The sequence below is a fragment of the Anomaloglossus baeobatrachus genome, chromosome 5 (assembly GCF_048569485.1).
Source record: "Anomaloglossus baeobatrachus isolate aAnoBae1 chromosome 5, aAnoBae1.hap1, whole genome shotgun sequence".
Lineage (NCBI taxonomy): Eukaryota > Metazoa > Chordata > Amphibia > Anura > Aromobatidae > Anomaloglossus > Anomaloglossus baeobatrachus.
In genome coordinates, this window is record NC_134357.1 from 348,803,847 (window position 1) to 348,821,783 (window position 17,937).

The 17,937-nt window shown below is 53.7% G+C and overlaps 1 protein-coding gene across 2 annotated transcripts in view; it reads left to right on the forward strand.

The window, feature by feature from the left end:
* The first annotated feature begins 16,559 nt into the window (after positions 1–16,559).
* RBM39 (RNA binding motif protein 39) overlaps positions 16,560–17,937 on the forward strand; it is a 134,342-nt gene continuing 132,964 nt past the window's right edge. Inside the window, exons 1-2 of one of the 2 annotated variants that reach the window (XM_075349896.1) lie at positions 16,560–16,647; positions 16,795–16,877. The gene's annotated coding sequence lies outside the window, so the exon portion shown is untranslated. Of the gene's footprint in view, positions 16,878–17,937 lie in introns of both variants that reach the window. The other variant, XM_075349895.1, reaches the window with a different exon arrangement.

Here is a 17,937-nt window from a genome sequence, read left to right on the forward strand (position 1 = left end):
ACTGCCTGCAGCAGCTGTGGCTGCTGGGGTCTTCAGACCAGACCAACACTAGAGTGTCAGAGTGCAGATACTGTAAGGTGTGTGGAGGCATCAGGTGTCAGTTCTGTGTCAGTGACCAAAGTCTGCAACAATGGCTGAGAGCACCAGGAGCAAAGCCAAAGGAATGGCCGATGCTCAGGCCAGAGACGATGAGGAGGTTGTCCACGAGCCCTCCAGGAGCTCGACGCCAGAAAACCGTTCTGCAGAGGACAGCGCACAACCTGGCAATTATGGACAAGATGAGGAGCAGCTCACCCAAGGGTCCTCAACGAGCCAGATGCCAGCCCTCCGCTCTGCAATGGACAGTGAAGCACCAGGCTCCGCAGCGGGCCGCAGATCACCACGTGCCATTCCACCGAGCCTGGGAGGCTCGGATAGCCTTCTTCAAATGGCTATGGCCCTTCTCCAGGCTGGAGACCGGGATACCTACGAGATACTCATGGCCGAGCGTGAGCGACAGGCAGCGCGTGACGCTGAGGCTGCGGAGCGGCAAGCAGTGCGTGAGGCTGCGGAGCGGCAAGCAGCACGTGAAGAGCGCCAGGCAGAGCGTGACTACCAGCTGCAGCTAGCTCAGCTCCGGCCCTCATCAGCCACACGTGACCTTCAAGACACCAAACTTCCAAAGGTCCGTGTTGAGGACTTCCCAGTGCTGGAGAAGGATGGAGACTTGGACTCTTTCCTGACTGCTTTTGAACGGACTTGCTTGCAGCACCATCTGGACAAGGACCAGTGGGCCAAATACCTGACCCCCCGTTTAAGGGGTAAGGCCCTGGAAATCCTTGGGGACTTGCCTACTGAGGCAGATCAGGGCTACGACACCATCAAGCGGGCCCTGATCCAACAGTACAACCTCACTCCGGAGTCCTACCGCAAGAAGTTCCGGACCCTGCAGAAGGGACCAAAGGACTCCTGGGCTGACCACCGGCGGGCACTTGCCCGAGCTGCCGACCACTGGACCCAAGGCCTGCAGCTTTCCACCGGACCGGAGATCCTGGACTTGTTCATCACGGAGCAACTCTTGTGGAACTGCCCTGAGGATCTCCGCCAGTTCATCCGAGACCAGAAGCCAAAGGGGTCCACGGCTACAGCTGACCTGGCCGATGACTACACCAACAATCGGGCTCCTGAGGCCAGGAGAGCAGCCACCAGCAGCACCTGGAGAGGGGGTAAGATGAACTCTGCGACTGCCCCACCTGCCCCTAGACTGCAGGGGGTGTCCCCCTCAACTCCCCTCTCCAGGCCCGTGGCAGAACCAAGACGGTGCCACCAGTGCAACCTACCTGGACACTTCAAGGCCATGTGCCCTCAGCGTCCCAAGGCCCCGGCTCCGTCCCCGTCCCAAGGGCCGCCCAAGGTGTATTGTGTGGGTGGGGGTGGTGGTAGGTCCCTGGACAGCTTCCAACCTGTCACCGTCGGCCGGTCTGTGACCATGGGACTGCGAGACAGCGCCTCGGAGGTGACTCTGGTGCGGCCTGAGATGGTGTCCCCCCAAGACTTGATCCCTGGAAAAACCCTCGCTGTCTCCGGGATTGGAGGCATTGACCCGGCGCTGCCTGTTGCTGACATTTATGTGGACTGGGGCGCAGGGCGAGGGGTGAGGGAGGTGGGGGTAACTGATCGGATCCCCGCAAACGTGCTACTTGGGACAGATTTGGGGCAGATAACCTCCCAGTTTGGGCCCCAACCAAGGGCTGAACCTTCAGCCAGTACTGACATGCCTCCGGACAATGTTAATGTGTTATCTATGAATGATGTAAGGGAGGAGGGAGTGAACTCTGATATTTCTGCTTGCATAGACACCATAGACACACACACAGCTGCAGCTGTGACAGGGGAGGGGGTCAGAGAAAGGTGTGACAATGCCTCTACAAGTAATCAGCCTGTGAGCTGGGATCTGTTGCCCTCTGCAGGGATAAGCAGAGAGCAGGGTGCTGCAGGGGGAGGACCAGTGTGTGGGGTGGGGGCTACCACAGCAAATGTGGGGTCCCCAGAGATTTCACAGCGGGGTTCTGTTGCTGCAGGAGGGGAACAGGCAGGTGAGATTGGGGCCGGTCCAGGAGCGGAAGTGCTCCCAGGTAAGATCTCGGTGCATGGTTCCCCCACAACCGGGGTGTCAGGAAGCCAGGTAGGTCTGCCTGAACCGGCGACTTGGTCAGGAACGGAGGAGGAGCAGGCACGACCCACGGTCGCAGCGGCTGTGGCCGCTGTCACCCGCAGTGGGAGTGCTGGAAGCCAATGGGCCTCCCAGAGGTCCGATAGCTCTTCCCCTTCTGACCCAGTGGCAGCCGAGTCAGGTGGAGGCCAGGACACAGGTCCCGGGGTACTGACCGAAGATGTGACAGTCTCGTCGATTCTGGCCACATCTAGTCAGGGGTTTCAGGCAGCGTTAGAAGCTGACGACAGCCTGAAAGCTCTTAAGGAGCAGGCGGCACAGCCTCCCTCGGACTCGGACCCGGAGCGAGTGGTCTGGGACCAAGGACGGCTGTACCGGGCCACGGTCCAGCAGGGTTCACCGGAGGCGTGGCCCAGGGACCGACAGTTGGTGGTACCCTATCCGTTCCGGACGGAGTTGTTGCGGATCGCACATGAGATTCCGATGGCCGGACACCTAGGGATCGCTAAGACCAAGGCCAGGTTAAACCAGCATTTCTACTGGCCAAAAATGGGGGCCGATGTGGCTGCCTACTGCCGTTCGTGTGAAACCTGTCAGAGAGTGGGGAAGGCGGGGCCACACCCCAAAGCCCCACTGGTATCTCTGCCAATCATCGATGAGCCTTTCAGGAGGGTGGCTGTGGATCTGGTCGGCCCGCTGGCCATCCCCAGCAGCTCCGGGAAACGCTTCATACTGACGGTAGTGGACTATGCCACCCGGTACCCGGAAGCAGTGGCCTTGTCGTCCATTCGGGCTGACAAGGTGGCCACCGCATTGCTGGAGATTTTCTCCCGAGTGGGTTTTCCCCAGGAAATGCTCACTGACCGGGGGACCCAATTCATGTCCCAGCTGATGGAGGCCCTCTGTAAGCAAGTCCAGGTGCGACATCTGGTGGCCAGCCCGTACCATCCACAGACTAATGGCCTGTGCGAGCGGTTCAATGGCACCTTAAAGCAGATGCTTAAGATGTTGGTCGACTCCCATGGGTGTGACTGGGAGCGGTATCTCCCACACCTGTTATTTGCTTACCGGGAGGTTCCACAGGCCTCAACAGGATTCTCACCGTTTGAGCTCCTGTACGGGCGACGTGTGCGGGGCCCCCGGCTCTGGTGAAAGAGGCTTGGGAAGGGGATTTGGCCACCCCTGGAGTGTCGGTTATCGAGTATGTCATGCGCTTCCGGGACAAAATGCAGGCCTTGACGCAACTGGTACACGACAATATGGCTCAAGCCCAGGCCGATCAGAAGCGTTGGTACGACCAGAACGCTTGTGAGAGGACCTACCAAGTGGGTCAAAAGGTGTGGGTACTGGTCCCCGTACCACAGGACAAGCTTCAGGCAGCCTGGGAAGGCCCATACCTCGTGTACCAGCAGCTCAACCCTGTGACGTACCTGGTCACCCTGGACCCTGCCCGTGGAAGGCGGAAGCCCTTCCATGTGAACATGATGAAGGCACATCATGAGCGGGAGGCATGTGCGCTCCCCGTGTGCAACCTGCCCGAGGAGGGAGAAGCGGAAACCCTCTTGGATATGCTAGCCCAGGTTAGGGCAGGCGGATCCATTGAGGATGTGGAGGTTGGCCACCAGCTCTTGGAGGACCAACGGTCCCAGCTGTGGGCCACCCTACACCCCTTCCGGGGGTTGTTTACCAACCAGCCCGGAAGGACTAACTTGGCTGTCCATCACGTGGACACTGGGGATCATCCCCCGATCCGGCGTTCAGCATATCGGGTCTCCCTGGAGGTGCAGCAACACATGCGCCAGGAGATTGACGAGATGCTGAAGCTGGGGGTGATCCAGGCATCCAACAGCGCTTGGGCCTCGCCTGTAGTCCTCGTCCCTAAGAAGGACAGAACCACTCGGTTCTGCGTGGACTACAGGGGGCTCAATGCTGTCACGGTCGCCGATGCGTACCCAATGCCACGCATCGATGACCTGCTCGATCAGTTGGCCGGGGCTCAGTACCTGACCATCATGGACCTGAGCCGGGGATATTGGCAGATCCCCCTGACTCGCAAGGCCAGGGAACGCTCTGCCTTTATTACCCCATTTGGACTGTACGAGTCCACGGTGATGCCATTCGGGATGAGGAATGCCCCTGCCACCTTCCAGCGGATGGTCAACACCCTGCTCAAGGGACTTGAAGGGTACGCGGCCGCGTACCTGGATGACATTGCCGTCTTCAGTCCCACCTGGGAGGACCACCTAGAGCATCTAGCACAGGTGCTCAGGCGGATCCACCGGGCAGGTTTGACCATCAAGCCGGGAAAGTGTCAGCTGGCCATGAGCGAGGTCCAGTACCTCGGTCACCGGGTAGGTGGGAGAACACTGAAGCCCGAGCCTGAGAAAGTGGAGGCCATCGCATCCTGGCCCACCCCCAGGACCAAGAAGCAGGTGATGTCCTTCTTGGGGACCGCTGGGTACTATACGAGGTTTGTTCCATGCTATAGTAGCCTGGCAAAGCCCTTGACGGACCTCACCAAGAAGAAGCTGCCCTCTGCAGTCGATTGGACAATGGACTGCGAGACAGCCTTCCGGGCCCTAAAGGACGCCCTGTCCAGCCCGCCCGTGCTACAGGCAGCCGACTTCACGCGGCCGTTTGTAGTACAGACCGACGCCAGTGACTTCGGCCTCGGTGCGGTGCTCAGCCAGGTGGACTCTGCGAGCCAAGAGCACCCAGTCTTGTACCTGAGCAGGAAGCTGTTACCACGGGAAGTGGCCTATTCCACGATGGAAAAGGAGTGCCTGGCCATAGTGTGGGCCCTGCAGCTTCTGCAACCCTATCTATACGGGCGCCACTTCATCGTGGAGACGGACCACAATCCCCTCAGCTGGTTACACACTGTCTCTGGGACGAATGGGCGATTGTTGCGATGGAGCCTTGCGCTCCAGCAATACAACTTCACCATTCGCCACAAAAGGGGCCGGGACCACGGTAACGCAGACGGGCTGTCCCGACAAGGAGAGGTCGCGGACGGGCGCACGGGGGAACACCGGAGTGTGCTGCCCCCTAGCGCCCTCAAAAGGGGGGAGGTGGAGGCAAACCCTGGGATATGAAGATGAATTATGACTTCCAGTCATAATCGCTCTCATCACTCCCTGGCAGTGCCCCCTCCCTTCTTGTTCTCAATGTCCACCATCTGTGAAGGTGTCACATCCCATGGCCATCTCCTGTGATATGGAGATTAGGTGATGTGGGAACAATGGACACAGGATGACTCCCTGCCGTGACCCTGTAGTAGGGGCTGCTATCTAATTAGCAAGGCTATGGAAGTATCCAGACAGAACGACTCCAGTAAAAAATGGTTCATATCTCGCAAGCCATATTTCCGATAAATATGGCAACCATAAAAATGGTGTCTCCGCATGCGGACGATGCTGGCACACCCTTTTTATGGGAGCAGGACCTGGGGAAATACCCCAGGCGTGATATCAGCCAATGGGGAACTAGTAGACAAGTCATGAGTCCTCTCGTTCTGTAGCTAAATTCATAGCTGTCACAATGAGAGCGTTGGCGTCCGCCTACGACGCTCCCAGGCCAAGTTATGGCCATATTCCATGTTGTGGATTTTGTCCATAACTCCAGCCAGGGGTGGAGCAGTGCTCCCTCTGAGGTCACTAAGGTAGGAGGGGACCTGGATTTGCCCAGGTTGATAACCCTACTTCGGCCATTTTCCAGTGTTCTTCTGCTCGGGGGCCTGGTTGGGAAAGACCTGTGAGGGAGTTCCTGGAAACCTGGTCTACAGCGCCCCCCTGTGGCCAGACGCACAAGGTAACTGCTGGAACTGTGTATGCCTGTTTGTAACCCATGCTTTGCTTGTAACTGTACTCTGACATATGTATATTCTGTAGATCTCCTATTGTATATATTGTAGTTTCTAGTGTGCTTTAGGCTGATTAAATTATATAATTAATCTTGGGCTGTTCTGTTATCTCGATCTTGAATCCCACGTCTGTGTGTTCGGCTAATAGTTACCGTGAAGCGGTTGGTGGCAGCGAGTTGTGCCAAGGAATATTGTGGGGAGGCCAGTGAGATTCGGGGAGGTTTTATATATTCCGCCCGCGGAGGTCGGGGGAATATATACCCTACTCTCACCGGGGACCCTTCAATAATCGGCATAAGTAGTATAGCGGCCTCCTTGCTTATTGTCGGGCAATTCCATAATTGGCCTGACTATAAGAGGGGCGCTAGAGAGCGCGTCACGTGCTCTGTCTGTCGGTCGGGAGGTATAAAGGAGGGGTGACCCCCACTTGTTACCCCCCGATTGTGACGTACTGGTAGCCAGCGCGGGGGATTTCTGAGTGACCCCCCCGGTGGTTCGTGACACCCCGCGTCTATGCCCTGATGACTGAAAAAATCTGCTTCCCAGTTTTCTACGCCCGGGATGTGAACTGCGGAGATGGTGGAGCCTGTGGTTTCCACCCACTGCAGAATCCGCCGTACTTCCTGGAAGGCTTGACGACTGCGAGTGCCGCCTTGGTTCGCGAACGGCACTGCCTCCATAGCTGCAACCATCTTCCCCAGGAAGTGCATGAGGCGCCTTAAGGGGTGTGACTGACTCCGAAGAAGTGATTGCACCCCCGCCTGCAGAGAAAGCTGTTTGTCCCTGGAGAGTCGCCAGAGCGACGTGTTGACACGCCACCTGAGAAGGGGCCCAGAGGTTCTGAAGAAACGAGCCGCAGGACGAGAACTGAACTCTATCCTGTAACCATGAGACAGAATGTCTCTCACCCATCGGTCTTGAACTTGTGGCCACCAGGCTCCGCCGAAGCGGGAGAGCCTGCCACCGACCGGGGATGCGGCTAGGGTAGGCCGAGAGCCATGAGGAGGCCGTTTTGGAGGCAGTGCCCCCTGCGGCCTATTGGGGTCGTGACGTGGGCCGCCACGCATATGAGTTCCTCTGGCCTTTCTCCGGCCTGTTGGACGAAGAAGAATGTGGCTTGGCGGAGGGACGAAAGGACCGAAACCTCGATTGGAGTTTTCTTTGCTGAGGTTTGGACTGGGGTAAGGAGGAGACCTTTCCCTTGGATTCCTTAATAATATCAACCAATCGTTCGCCAAATAAACGGTCGCCAGAAAAAAGCAAACCAGTTAAGCCGAGTCTGGTTCTCTTTCGCGCAGCCACATGGCCCTGCGAACTGCCACGGAGTTAGCATATGCTACAGCCGTGCGGCTAGTGGAGTCCAGGACGGCGTTCATGGCGCAGGACGAAAAGGCTGATGCCCGAGAGTCAAAGACGGAACATGCGGAGCAAAATTCCATGTGACAGCATTAAACTCCTTCAGACAAGCCTAGATTGCTTGGAGAGCCCACACGGCTGCAAAGGCCGGGGCGAAAGACGTGCCCGTGGCCTCATAGATGGACTTCACCAAGAGCTCTATCTGTCTGTCAGTGGCATCCTTCAGGGATGAACCATTTGCAACAGACACAACGGACCTAGCAGCCAATTTGGAGACTGGAGGATCCATCTTGAGAGAATGAGCCCAACTCTTAACGACTTCAGATGGAAAGGGGTAACGCGTGTCAGTGTGACGTTTAACCCAACGTTTGTCCGGGACCGCTCCGGGTTTCTGGACAGCATCCCTGAAGTTAGAGTGATCAAATAACGTATTGCGTGTACGTTTGGGGAACCGAAACTGGAGTTTCTCCTGCTGAGAAGCCGACTCCTCTACAGGAGGAGGCGGAGGAGAGCGAACCAGCACCTGGATGATGGACGAGATAAGATCATTTACTAAGGCGTCCCCCTCAGGAGTATCAAGGTTAAGGTTGAAGTCAGGGCCAGAGCCCTGAGCTCCCCCGTCCGCCTCGTCTTCCTGAGAGTCCTCAAGCTGGGATCCCTAGCAGCGTGAGGAAGTCGGGGAAAAGTCCCAGCGAGACCGCGTAGCCGGTCTTGGACTGCGGTCCGGGCAGGAGTCCACCGCCTGAGACCTAGGGCTCAACCTGGGAGCGCGCTGCGAAGCTAACCAAGCGGGGCCTGGATGAGACAAGCTAACAGGGCCAGGGCCTGTGAAAGGTCCGGTCTGGACTGCAATGCCTCAAGGAGCTTAGAAGACCATTTGATCATATGAAAATGACTGAGGGCCAACACCGGTGACTCTGTCCCTGCAGCCTGCTCAGGGGGAGCAGGGGGGTCTACATGAGCCGAGGGGCGGGGCCCACCAGTGCCCGAGGCTCCGGCTGAGCAAGCGAGGCAGGAGTCGAGCATTGCTCACAGTGAGGGTAGGTGGATCCCGCGGGTAACATAACCCCAGAAGAGGTAGAGACCGCGAGAAAAACCTGTGCCTGTTGTCTCCTAGGAGAGTGACCACTGAAGGTAAATGTGAACAAAGGGTATACAGTCTGTCCGAAGAGAAATATATATAATATATACATATGTATCCGGCACCCTAGGGGGACCAGCAGCGGGTGCTGTGTTCACCCTGAGCTCCCCTGAGAAGCACCCACCGGCAGAATGACAGAAAATGGCCGCCGGAGCTCTCAGGGGAGGAGTGGGGCCGAGGGCGGCGCCAGCAAAGAGCGGGAGTCTGGGTTCCCCACAGTGGTCAGTGAGGGGGGGAGGAAGACATGCAGGATGTTCCAGCCCTCACATCCGACGTCATGTCGGTAATCCCGCCCTTACCCCTGACAGGCAGGCCCAGGGGCGGGATTTTCGCGACTAGGCCGCGGTGAAGCCGGGGACTAAATTTGAGGCCGCGCCCGATCAGCAGGCCCGGTCGGCGCGGAAGTCCACCTGCCTCCTCAGTTTTACAACTACCGCGGCTTCCGGGAAGAAGGTGCGCTCCCTGTACAGTCCCCAATGGGGACACAGAGTACCTTTAAGTAGCAGGGCCCGGTCCCTGGGGTTGAAGAGGCTCCGCTCCGGCAGGTTCCACCAGGGGCTGCGGATGGAGCACGGTCCCAGTAAATGGATGACCGCTCAGGATCCCACTTCTCCCAGAGCCGCATAAGGGATGGTGAAGGAAAACGGCATGTGGCTCCAGCCTTTGTACCCGCAATGGGTACCTCAACCTTAACAACACCGCCGACATAGTGGGGTGAGAAGGGAGCATGCCAGGGACCCCGTGGGGGTCCTCTTTTCTTCCAACCGACAACTAAGTTATGAGAATGCATGAGTGGATGTGTGCCTCCTTCCACACAAAGCATAAAACTGAGGAGCCCGTGGTCCACGGGAGGGTGTATAGGCAGAGGGGAGGGGTTACACTTTTTAAAGTGTAATACTTTGTGTGGCCTCCGGAGGCAGAAGCTATACACCTCAATTGTCTGGGTCTCCCAATGGAGCGACAAAGAAAACTAATGAAAGAAGAAATCCTAAATGAACAGCAGGATATCTTTACTGGGAAAAAAACACAGAGAAACAGAAGTGTCATTCCTGACTATTAATCTTTAGTAACAAACAGTCAAAAACATGAAAGAAGAAATGCAAAATGAACAACAGTATATGTTTGCTGGGAGAAAAAATGGAATCAGAAGTGTCATTGCTGACTATTTGTTACAGCACGGGAGGCTAGAATGGCATTTTGAATTGCACTTAATTTTTTTTTTTACGCAAAGGCATTTGTTAGTTTGGCACTTAGGGGTACTTTGCACACTACGACATCGCAAGCCGATGCTTGCGATGCCGAGCGCGATAATACCCGCCCCCGTCGCAGCAGTGATATCTTGTGATTCCTGCTGTAGAGAACATTATCCCTACGGCAGCTTCACATGCACTCACCTGCCCTGCGACATTGCTCTGGCCAGCGACCCGCCTCCTTCCTAAGGGGGCGGGTCGTGCGGCGTCACAGCGACGTCACACGGCAGGTGGCCAATAGAAGCGGAGGGGCGGAGATGAGCGGGACGTAAACATCCCGCCCACCTCCTTCCTTTTGCAGAGCCGGCGTGAGCCGCGGTGACGCAGGTAGATGTCCCTCGCTCCTACAGCTTCTCACACAGCGATGTGTGCTGCCGCAGGAACGAGGAACAATATCGTACCGTCGCTGCAGCTAAATTATAACAATGTCGGACACTACACCGATGATACGATTACGAAGCTTTTGCGCTCGTTAATCGTATCATAAAGGATTTACACATTACGATATTGACAGCAACGCCGGATGTGCGTCACTTTCGATTTGACCCCACCGACATCGCACCTGCGATATCGTAGTGTGCAAAGTACCCCTTAGTCTTGCACATACACCTCAAAAGATTGGTTACTAATGCTAAGACGGGCTTTATTTGCAATTGCTAGCGATGTCCAGCGCGATAGCACCCGCCCCCTTCGCATATGCGATATGTGGTGATTTCTGCCGTAGTGAACATTATCACTACAGCAGCGTCACACGCACATACCTACTGGGCGATGTTGCTGTGAATGCCGAACTATCCCCCCTTCAACCGCAACATCACTAATCGGCCGGCAAATAGAAGTGGAGGGGCGGAGATGAGCGGGACATAACATCCCGCCAACCTTCTCCCTTCCGCATTGCTGTCGGGATGCAGGTAAGGTGATGTTTGTTGCTCCTGCGGGTTTACACACAGCGATGTGTGGAGCTGCAGGAACGACAAACAACATCGTACCTGCGGTCGACCCGACATTATGAAAATGAACGACGCTACACAGATCACCGATTTTCGGCGCTTTTGCGATCGTTTATCGTCGCACCTAGAATTTACATGTTGCGATGTCGCTACTGGCGCTGGATGTGCGTCACTAACGACGTGACCCCGACGATATTTCGGAAGTGATGTCGCAACGTGTAAAGCCCCCCCCTAAGGGCAACTGAGCCAGTTTCACAGATCTGCTGCTGCCTGCTCTGTCCACCTACTTTTGGATGCTAAGGGCAACTCAGGCAGTTTCACAGATCTGCTGCTGCCTGTTCTGTTCACCTACTTTTGGATGCTAAGGGCAACTCAGGCAGTTTCACAGATCCGCTGCTGCCTGTTCTGTCCACCTACTTTTGGACGGACCACCCTTGTAGTATTCTACACTCCATCTTTTTGTCATTTAGGTATTCTATAGAATGAATAGGAAATGTATGAACATCTGATGTATTTCATACTTTGACGACCCATTTCCGGCATTGTATACATAGGTATTCTATAGAATGCCTGTTTTTATACATTGCCGGTAACATATGTACTGCATATGTACTGTATTCTTGAAGAAAATAAGTAAATTATTAATGGCAACATTGTATGGTATGGATGGATACAAACTGATTACATCGCAGCTCAACCATGTGTAGATAGGATACCAGTAAAAATTATTAAATGCACCTACAATAGCTTTAGTATCCCTGATGTATGCAGGAACAATGTGTACTAAAAGTTGGAGGTAGTGATCTACCCATGTTCCTCACTTTTCTTCCAATGCTCCTATATCTGAAATAATTGGTCTAAATAGAGGGGAAAAAAATGTCTTTGTGAAATTTGGTAGACCAGAGCTCCTCGTGCAAACCCTCTAATGCAGGGGTCTCAAACTCAGCTGGGTGTATGGGCCGCATATAAAAAAAAAATAAATTGAGAGGGGACGCATTCTTTGCAGGACAAAGTGACATTTTAAATGAATTCATGTTTTTTTCCTACACACCTTTGGATCACTTTTTTTGAACATTTTTTGCTTGTTTAGTATAACAAAACTGCACTTTTTTGTTTAGTTTAATTTATATATAAAAAGCATTTTAATTGCAAAAAAAAAAAATCATGATTTATTTTGAATTTTATCACCTTGTAATATTGTTTTAAAATTAGCAGCATCATATAGTAATCTTAGCCAACATCTTGTAGTAATTTCCCCATCTGTGTGCCCTGTAGTAAGGTGTCCAGTAATATTATGCCCATCCTTGTAGTATTGTGTCCAGTAGTTTTGTGCTCATCCTTGTACCCTGTAGTATTGTGCACATCCTTGTAATATTGTGCCCAATAGTATTGTGCTCATCCCTGTAGTATTGTGCCCATCCTTGTAGCATTGTGCCCATCCTTGTAGCATTGTGCCCAGCAGTATTGTGCTAATCCTTGTAGTATTGTGCCCATCTTTGTAGCATTGTGCCCAGTAGTATTGTGCTCATTCTTGTAGTATTGTGCTCAGTAGTATTGTGCCCATCCTTTTAGTATTGTGCCCAGTAGTATTGTGCTCATCCTTGTGGTATTGTGCCCATCCTTGTGACCCTGTAGTATTGTGCCCATCTTTATAGTATTGTGCCCATCCTTTTATTATTGTTCCCTGTAGTATCGGCTCATCCTTGTGGTATTGTGCCCATCCTTTTAGTATTGTGCCCAGTAGTATTGTGCTCATCCTTGTGGTATTGTGCCCATCCTTGTGACCCTGTAGTATTGTGCCCATCCTTGTAGTATTGTGCTAATCCTTGTGGTATTGTGCCCATCCTTGTAGTATAGTGCCCATCCTTGTAGCATTGTGACCAGTAGTATTGTGCCCATCCTTGTATTATTGCGCCCAGTAGTATTGTGCTCATCCTTGTAATATTGTGCCCTGTAATATCTGCTCATCCTTGTGGTATTGTGCCCATCCTTGTGCCCTGTAGTATTGTGCCCATCCTTGTGGTATTGTGCCCAGTAGTTTTATGCCCATCCTTGTTGTATTGTACCCAGTAGTATTGTGCCCATCCTTGTAGTATTGTGCCTACTAGTACTTTGCCCATACTTGTAGTATTGTGCCTTGTAGTATTGTGCCCATCCTTGTGGTATTGTGGCCATCCTTTAGTAACACGCAAAAAAAAAAAATTCTCTTCACCGTTCCCTCTTATTAGGCTCTGTGCCCACGATCAGGGTTTGCAGCGTTTTGAATGCAGCATGTTTCAGCTGCGTCTAAAATGCGGCGATGTACAGTACAACAAGCACAGTGGATGGATTTGTAAAAATCTCATGCCCACTGTGCTTGTGAGGCCAGCAGTGAAGACTGACCTGCGGTGCGGCTTGCAGAGGGGAGTCGCTTGCCCTCCCTAGGGAGAGCACAGCAAGGAGACCGCAGCACTCTGAACCCTGATCGTGGGCATGGGCAGCTGCGGTCTCTTAAGGAGGACCCTTGCGGCCTCGCAGGTCAGGACCCGCCGCGTCCACAACGCAGCGGGACCTGTTCGTGAGCACGTACCAGCTTGTTGCGGCCCGTGACGATCGCAGTTCTATGCCGGAGGCTGGCGCCGGCAGGACTTTACTACAATTGAATCATATACGGTGCCGCGCAGAGGAGCTGTCTGCATTATACCAATGGCTACCGCCGGCTAATCAGAGGCAAGGAGGGGACGTCATACAGCGACGTCTCTTCCTTGCATCTGATTGGCGGGCAGCTGCCATTGGTATAACGCAGATAGCTCCTTTGCGTGGCACCGCAAATGATTCAATTGTAGTAAAGTTGTGCCAGCGCCGACCCCCGGCATAGAGCGGCAATCGTCACGGGGTCTGGGGGCCGCAACAAGCAGCCTCGGGGGCCGCATGCTGCCACCGGGCAATGTGTTTGAGACCTCTGCTCTAATGAGTCCCAGAACTAGATGAGCTGATTCTCCCATTCCCATTTCCTCTTTTAATCTTTTTTTTTTCATGTGTTCAATACTTTCTCCCTGTGTCATTTCTCATTATTACACATCCCTAAACTTATAGACATCTATGGTATAATTTCTTTGTGTGGATTGGATGTTATTACCGACATCTGGTGAGAAATTCATGTCAATACCACCTTTAGAAATACACTTACTTAGAAAATTGGTGATGTGTTCAATACTTATTCCACCCACTGTACATAAACACTGTTGATTGTGTATGTTTTATTTTGCAGGATCTCTTACATATGAGCCATGTTATTCTAGAGACATTTCCTTATATATGTAACACGTATTACTAAGGCCACTTACCAAATAAAAGTGCTCCACTGCTCCACTCCACAGGAGACCCTGGGGGGCTGGCTGCATGACACATGGAGGCCCTGGGGGGGCTGGCTGGCTGCATGATACATGGAGGTCTATGGGGCTGCATTATACATGAAGGTCTATGGGGCTGCATAATAAACATGAAGGACACCTTATACATGGACTATATGGGTGCATTATACATGGAGGAGTATGGGGCTGCATAATACAATATGCGCGGTGACGTCACTCCTGTGCGACTGCTGTGTGTGGTGAGAGCACAGAGCGCAGGAGGACGCCGACCGGAGCCACGGGGGAACGAGGACAGAAGTGAGGACGGGCAGCGGTGAAACAAGTAGAGGTGAGGACAGAACTGCGGTGGAAGGAGAAGACAGGTGAGTACTTGTTTTTTGTTTTATAAATCAGTGAGTACACGGGGAGGCTGGCTGCAGGACACATGGAGTCCTTGGGGGGGCCCTGGCTGCAGGACATATGGAGGCCCTGGGGGTGGGGGGCTGGCTGCAGGACACATGGAGTCCTTGGGGGGGGCCCTGGCTGCAGGACACATGGAGTCCTTGGGGGGGCCCTGGCTGCAGGACACATGGAGTCCTTGGGGGGGCCCTGGCTGCAGGACACATGGAGTCCTTGGGGGGGCCCTGGCTGCAGGACACATGGAGTCCTTGGGGGGGCCCTGGCTGCAGGACACATGGAGGCCCTAGGGGGGGGCTGGCTGCAGGACACATGGAGTCCTTGGGGGGGGGCCCTGGCTGCAGGACACATGGAGTCCTTGGGGGGGCCCTGGCTGCAGGACACATGGAGTCCTTGGGGGGGGGCCCTGGCTGCAGGACATATGGAGGCCCTGGGAGGGGGGGGGGCTGGCTGTAGGACACATGGAGTCCTTGGGGGGGCCTGGCTGCAGGACACATGGAGGCCCGGAGGGGCTGGCTGCATGACACATGGAGGCCCTGGGGGGGGGCTGCATGACACATGGAGGCCCTGGGGGGGGGGCTGCATGATACATGGAGGTCTATGGGGCTTCATTATACATGGAGGTCTATGGGGCTGCATAATAAACATGAAGGACACCTTATACATGGACTATATGGGTGCATTATACATGGAGGAGTATGGGGCTGCATAATACAATATGAAGGGTTATGGGGCTGCATTGTAATACATATAGGACTATGGGGGCTACATTATAATATATGGAGGACTATGTAGGCTACTTTATACATGGAGGACTATGGGGGTGCGTTATAAAACATGAGGACTGTGGTGCAGTATAATATATGGAGAACTATGGGTGAATTATAATGCATGGAGGACTATGGGAAATGCATTATAATACATAGAGGACTATGGAGGTGCATTCTATGTGGGACCCTTTATACTATATGGAAGGCTATATGGGGGCCATTATAGTATTTGGAGAACTATATACGAGGGGGGACAAAGATACAAGCATGGGATGAGAATGTTTTGTGCTGAGGGAAAAAGGCTCTTTCTCTAAGCACCCAGCTTTCCCATGCCCTGCTATACATCTTTCCCTCCGCACCCAGCTTTCCCATGCTCTGATATGGGAAAGCTGGGTGCTGAGGGAAAGATGTATTTTGGAGCATGGGGAAGCTGGGTGCCGAGGACAAGATGGATATCAGAAAATAGGAAAGCTGGGTGCGGATAGAGGGATTTCAGATCATGGGAAATCTAGGTGCTGAGGGAAAGAGCCAAGTGTCAGCGTCATTATCCTGTACCCCGAGTGTCAGCGTCTTTATCCTGTACCCCGAGTGTCAGCGTCATTATCCTGTACCCCGAGTGTCAGTGTCTTTATCCTGTACCCCGAGTGTCAGTGTCATTATCCTGTACCCCGAGTGTCAGTGTCATTATCCTGTACCCCGAGTGTCAGTGTCATTATCCTGTACCCCGAGTGTCAGTGTCTTTATCCTGTACCCCGAGTGTCAGTGTCTTTATCCTGTACCCCGAGTGTCAGTGTCTTTATCCTGTACCCCGAGTGTCAGTGTCTTTATCCTGTACCCCGAGTGTCAGTGTCATTATCCTGTACCCCGAGTGTCAGCGTCATTATCCTGTACCCCGAGTGTCAGCGTCTTTATCCTGTACCCCGAGTGTCAGTGTCATTATCCTGTACCCCGAGTGTCAGCGTCTTTATCCTGTACCCCGAGTGTCAGCGTCATTATCCTGTACCCTGTCTGTGTGCACCAAGGCCCATCAAACTCTAGTTACGCCACGGCCACCAATCATACATGCACTGGATACTAGAGAAACGATACGTGCTATGGATACCACCAGTCATATGTGCCGTGTACCAGACATACGATACAGCAGATACAATAGCACCAACGTGCCAGGGGAAAGAGAAAAGTAGAAGTATAGACACAGCGAATGTCTCCACAAGCCTACGAGTGAGAGCAGGGAGGCTCCTGAGCTGGCGGTTACCACAGAGAGAGGCGGGAGCCCGTCTCCCTGACAACCTGTTGACGAGCAGTAGTGCCGTGTGGCCACGCCTCTCAGAAGTCGTCACGCTGCCCCTGGTTGGTCGTGTTGGAAACCCCGTGTTGGTGTAAGGAGACTGGCGGCCGCCATTTCGGGGAGTCGCAGGTTTGCCATTACACGGCCGTCATCTTCCCGCCCCGCTGTCCCCGTTATAGCTGTTCGCTCTCGGCTGCGGCCTCCCTCCTTCTGTCTCTCCTCTCCGTCCTGTGTACACGCGTTGTTCGCCAGTAACGACGCCCTGTTCTCTTGTAGATTCAACGCCATTTCTTTCTCAGCACAAACAAGGCCGAGGCCTAGTATCGATCAGCCCTAAAAGCAGCCGGGGCTCTCCTCAGGTAAGTCCGCGCTTCTCCGTCCTTGCTTTGTATTGTCTGTGTGCGGGGTTTCCCGGGTGTTTGGTACGTTGTGTGCTGGGGATGGCGGCCTCTCTGGTGATAGCGTGTTGAGGGGTGGTTGGCCTCTAACGTAATGGCGTGCTCCGGGTCGGAGGCCTTTCCGGTGTGGGGAGGGGGAGGGTGGTCGCTGGCCTCTCCGGTGAGGCTCTGTCTGACCTTTCCGGTGGGGGTGGGGGGCTCTGGCCTCTCCGGTGAGGCTCTGTCTGGCCTCTCCGGTGAGGCTCTGTCTGACCTTTCCGGTGGGGGTGGGGGGGCTCTGGCCTCTCCGGTGAGGCTCTGTCTGGCCTTTCCGGTGGGGGTCGCTGTCCTCTCCGGTGAGGCTGCGCCGTGGGGGTTGGTGGCGCAGCTGCTTCCTTGTGTCCTCCCTTCACATACTTGTCCTGTGAGGTCTCGTACTTCCCCTTGTGGGGTGTAATGTGCAGGACCTCTATGTAATGGTCGCACATGTATAATCTTATCTGTGGACTTGTAACTTTTTTTTATATTGTTGGGAAAAACAACAACTCTGTTCTCTGGCATGGTGGGTTGGTGGCCATCCTGGTACTTTTCACATCACGTTTCATGCCCCTCACTGCATACATTTCATAAGTTCAGACACGTTCTGCTATCTAGTGTATATACAGCCCTCTATAGTGTATATACAGCCCTCCTTATTGTCAGGGTAGACAATATTGGCACTTTGGAATTAGCCTGATATATTTGTTTAAGGACATAAACAGCTGTCAGGCTCCTTCTCTTAGATACCTGTCGGAGTGTTCCCGTTATGGCGGAGCTCTGGAGAGGTGGCGTTCTGCCATATGTGTGACCAACCTTACCATGTATCCAGTGTTCCTAAGAGCTAGCAACAGATCATTAGTGTAGTCTTTTTTTTTTTTTTTTTTTTTTTCTACAGTGCCACCATATTCCACAGCACGTTACAATCCAGTGGTGACATGTACACACAATAAGACATTAGAGCAATATGGTTCAACACACATTGAGACGGACAGCCCTGCTGGTA